The following is a 5,265-nucleotide window of genomic DNA, read 5'->3' on the forward strand; positions in this document are numbered from 1 at the left end:
TTTTTATTGATTTCAGAGAGGAAGGGAGAGAGAGATAGAAACAATGATGAGAGGGAATCATAGATCAGCTGCCTCCTGCACACCCCACACTGGGAATGGAGCCCACAACCCCGGCCTGTGCCCTGACTGGGAATCGAAACCTGACCTCCTGGTTCATAGGGTGATGCTCAACCACTGAGCCATACCAGCCGGGCCCTGCTTCTTTAAAAAATACATACACACACACACATATATATATATATGTAAATTTCAGAGCTTCGATCTATGAACCAGGAGGTCATGGTTGATTTCCCGTCAGGGCACATGCGGGTTCTGGGCTTGAGCCCCAGTAGCGGGGGAGCAGGAGGCACCTAATGGATGATTGTCATCGTTGATGTTTCTCTCTCTCTCTTTAAAATCAATAAAAAATATATATTTTCTTAAAATCTACATTCCTTTAAAAAAAAAAAGGCAAAACCGCAAACCAGAGAAATTCTCCAAGAAAACAGGACAGGACCCTTGTGACCTTAGGCACCGTCTGTAGACGCCAAACCGCAAGGCATAGAAGCTGCAGAGCACGACCTGGGCAAGCGGATGGAGGGCCTCACGCTCAACACACACAACACCGGCGCGCGCGCGGGGTAAGGGGACCCCTGCGCTGTGGGAGACGCGGGGGAAGGGGACCCTGAGCGCTGCTGGGAGACGCAGGGGAAAGGGGACCCCTGCGCTGCTGGGAGACGCGGGGTAAGGGGACCCCTGCGCTGCTGGGAGACGCGGGGTAAGGGGACCCCTGCGCTGCTGGGAGACGCGGGGTAAGGGGACCCCTGCGCTGCTGGGAGACGCGGGGTAAGGGGACCCCTGCGCTGCTGGGAGACGCGGGGTAAGGGGACCCCTGCGCTGCTGGGAGACGCGGGGTAAGGGGACCCCTGCGCTGCTGGGAGACGCGGGGTAAGGGGACCCCTGCGCTGCTGGGAGACGCGGGGTAAGGGGACCCCTGCGCTGCTGGGAGACGCGGGGTAAGGGGACCCCTGCGCTGCTGGGAGACGCGGGGTAAGGGGACCCCTGCGCTGCTGGGAGACGCGGGGTAAGGGGACCCCTGCGCTGCTGGGAGACGCGGGGTAAGGGGACCCCTGCGCTGCTGGGAGACGCGGGGTAAGGGGACCCCTGCGCTGCTGGGAGACGCGGGGTAAGGGGACCCCTGCGCTGCTGGGAGACGCGGGGTAAGGGGACCCCTGCGCTGCTGGGAGACGCGGGGTAAGGGGACCCCTGCGCTGCTGGGAGACGCGGGGTAAGGGGACCCCTGCGCTGCTGGGAGACGCGGGGTAAGGGGACCCCTGCGCTGCTGGGAGACGCAGGGGAAAGGGGACCCCGAGCGCTGCTGGGAGACGCGGGGGGACGGGGACCCCTGCGCTGCTGGGAGACGCGGGGTAAGGGGACCCCTGCGCTGCTGGGAGACGCAGGGGAAAGGGGACCCCGAGCGCTGCTGGGAGACGCGGGGGGACGGGGACCCCTGCGCTGCTGGGAGACGCGGGGTAAGGGGACCCCTGCGCTGCTGGGTGTGGGAGACGCGGGGGGAAGGGGACCCCGAGCGCTGCTGGGAGATGCGGGGGGAAGGGGACCCCTGCACTGCTGGCGGAATGCAGATGGTGCAGCAGTTACTCAGGAAATTAAAAATGGAACTGCTTCATGACCCAGCAATTCCACGTCTGGGAATTTATCCAAAGAAACCCAAACACTAATTTGAAAGACTCTATGCACCCATGTTCACTGCAGTGTTATTTACAATAGCCAGGATTTGGGAGCCGCCAAGGGCCCAGCAATACACCAGGGGATAGGAAGATGTTGTACAAACCCACATGGAATACTACTCAGCCGTAAAAAAGACCAGCCCAGCCAGCGCGGGCCAGGGGTTGAGCATCAACCTATGAGCCCGGAGGTCACGGTCCAATTCCTGGCCCAGGCCAGGGTTGCGGGCTTGATCCCCAGTGCGGGGTGTGTGGGAGGCAGCCCATCAGTGATGTTTCTCTCTCGTCAATGTTTCTATTTCTCTATCCCTCTCCCTTCCCCTCTCTCTCTAAAAAAAATCACTATAAAGGTATTTTAAAAAGTAAACAATTCCATCTTAAAAAAAAAAAAAAAAAAAGAATGAAATCTTATCATCTGAGACATGAATGGACCTAGCCCAGCGGTTCCCAGCGCGGGGCACACCCCAGAGGGGGCACTGTGATTCTAAGGGGGCCATTGAGAACGAGCTATTAACAGTGAATCTTCTGAATTTCTTGTGGTTCTAGGGGCCTCATCTGCAGCCTGTAAACACAGATTGTGACGTATTTATGCATCTGAGTTCCCTATTATATGTTCTGAAGCTTTATTTGCTATTTTTTCACATCACTTCATATTTTTTTCTAACAGCTCAGGACTTAACTGTCCTTTCGTCCTTTTATTTTTCTCTTTCATGGCTGCCGTGCTCTGCGGAAGCTTGTTTAGACCAAGTTCCTGGCCTTTCAGGCTTCCTCCACGTGAACAGGAGTTCACTCTTTGAATAATAACAATTCTATGTCACAAGGGGGCACCAGGATTTTAGAGGTGCTTAGGTGGGGGCCCTAACCGGTTTGGCTCAGTGGATAGAGCGTCGGCCTGCAGACTGAAGGGTCCCGGGTTCGATTCCGGTCAAGGGCATGTACCTTGGTTGCGGGCACATCCCCAGTAGGGGGTGTGCAGGAGGCAGCTGGATGTTTCTCTCTCATCGATGTTTCTAACTCTCTATCCCTCCCCCTTCCTCTCTTTTTAAAAAATCAATAAAATATATTTTAAAAAAAAGAAAAGAAATGCTTAGCTGGGGTTTGGCCAAAAAAAGGTTGGGGACCACTGCCCTAGAAGGTATTATGCCGAGAGAAATGAATTAGAGAAAGAAAAATACTGTATGATCATACTCACATGTGGAATCCAATGAGCAAAATTAACAAACAAAACAAAACAGAGTTATAAACAGAACAGACCGATGGGACTGGGTGGAAAGGGATTGAGAAGTAGATTGGGGTGACAGAGGAGTCCCAGGGGTCTAACGCACGGCCGGGGAGCGCAGTCAGTGACACTGTAATAACCACGTACATGCAGGTGGCGCTGGAGACATGGGGGTCACTTTATAAACTGTACTCGTGCCCCGGTGCACGGATTTGTGCACATTGAAAGGAAATGAATTAGAAGGTGGCCGGAAGGGCGGGACTGGGCAAGGCAGGCCAGACACGCCCTGGAGCCAACCTCCCGCGGTCCCTCCCAGCATCTGTGGAGTGAGCAGGGTCCCTCGGCAGGTGGGGTCCCTCGGCCTGGCCTGTGGGGATCGGGCCGAAACCGGCTCCCCGACATCCCCCGAGGGGTCCCGGAGTGCGAGAGGGCACTCTGCAAACTTGCTGTCGTACAGGGTGTGGAATGCAAACGCAAGTGAGCAGTAAACCAGATTTGGGGCCGATAGTGCCCCAGCAACAACATAACCCACGGCCGAAGGTGGAATCACACGGCCCCGCGAGGAATCGGGCTCCCTCCTCTCTGATTTCGGGGTGCGTCACCCGAGAACCGCCGCTGCCAAGTCACTGCAGCTCGGCAGCTCCCGTGTTGAGTGTCTGTGCCCTCGTGGTCAGTGCGCGTCACAGCGACCGGCGGATGGTAGGAGGGACACTTAGCATCTTAGCCTTTTCCACAGATAGACTGGAGGCCTGGTGCATGAAATTCAGGCACAGGTAGGGTCCCTAGGCCTGGCTGCGGATCAGGGCCTTCCACCTGCCAGCCAGGGCCTCCCTTCCCCGGCTGCAGCTGCAGGCTGGGGCCTTCCTTCGTTCCACACCGACCCCTGGTGGTCAGCACACGTCATAGCAAGCGATCGAACTCCTGGTCGAACTCCCGTGGGGACAATTTGTATATTAGGCTTTTATATATATAGATATATAGATATATAGATATATAGATATATAGATAACCACTATGCTGATACAAAATAATACAAAATAACATCAACTGCGAACTGTAAAAAGGAAGGGAGGGAAGAAGGAAAGAAGGAAAGAAAATTACCCGATTTTAAAAAACAGGCCAGAGATCTGTGCAGACACTTGAGCAAGGACACATGGCCGGCAAATAAAAACACATCAGCCCTGCCGGCCGGCGTGGCTCAGTGGCTGAGTGTCGACCTATGAACCAGGAGGTCACAGTTCGATTGCCAATCAGGGCACATGCCCAGTTGTGGGCTCGATCCCCCATGTGGGGCGTGCAGGAGGCAGTTGATCAATGGTTCTGTTATCATTGATGTTTCCATCTCTCTCTGAAAGCAAGAAAAAAAATTTTCAAAAACAAACAAACAAAAACAAAAAAAAAACAAACAAAAACACATGAGCCCGGGCTGGTGGCTCAGCCTGTTGGCCTGTCGTCCGTCCGTCCGTCCGTATGCCCAAAGGCTGCTGGCTGGACTCCTGGTCAGGGCACGGGCCTAAGCTGTGGGTTCAGTCCCTGGGGGGGGGGGCGCGCATGTATGACAGGCAACCTAGCAACACTTCTCTACCACATTGATGCTTCTCTCTCCCCTGTTCCTCTCTAAAAACAACGAAAAAAACAACATATCCTCAGTGAGGATTTAAAAAATAAAAACACAGGCGAAGACACCCAACACCACTTACCACCAGGGCGATGGACACGGCCGGTGGTGATGCTCGCACACCTGGCAGGACGCTGCGCAGACAGAAGCTGACCAGGCCCAGATGTGACGGGCGGGCGTCCCCCCTCCCCCACCCTCTGCCCGAGGCCAGGCTGGGCAGAACCTCTCAGCCTCTCAGACAAACCACCCCGCGGCACGAGACGCGAGATCCCGAGTCCACACGAGAATGGATCACCCAAAGCTGCACTGGGCTCTGGGCCTCCTGGGGGGTCAGGCGGGGAGGTGGCGCCCAGGCGGGGTCCCCAGTCCCTCATGTCAAAGCGCTCCCTGCACCTGGCCCGGCTGCATGGCTCAGGGGTTGAGCGTCGACCTAGGAACCAGGAGGTCAGGGTTTGATTCCGTCAGAGCACAGGCCCGGGTTGTGGGCTCCATCCCCAGGGGCGCGTGCAGGAGGCCGCCAAACAGACAGCCTCTCATCACTGCTGTTTCTCTCCCTCTCCCTCTCCCTCCCTCTCTGAGATCAATTAAAAAATAGATATAAAAAAAGCGCTCCCCGACCCGGGAACGGATCCCCACGGGACAGGAGCCGGCGCAGCCTGGACGCTCAGCCTCCAGAACCCGACACATCCCCGTTTGTGAGCCAC

This window comes from Myotis brandtii, unplaced genomic scaffold, assembly GCF_000412655.1.
Source record: "Myotis brandtii unplaced genomic scaffold, ASM41265v1 scaffold1057, whole genome shotgun sequence".
In the NCBI taxonomy this organism is placed as follows: domain Eukaryota; kingdom Metazoa; phylum Chordata; class Mammalia; order Chiroptera; family Vespertilionidae; genus Myotis; species Myotis brandtii.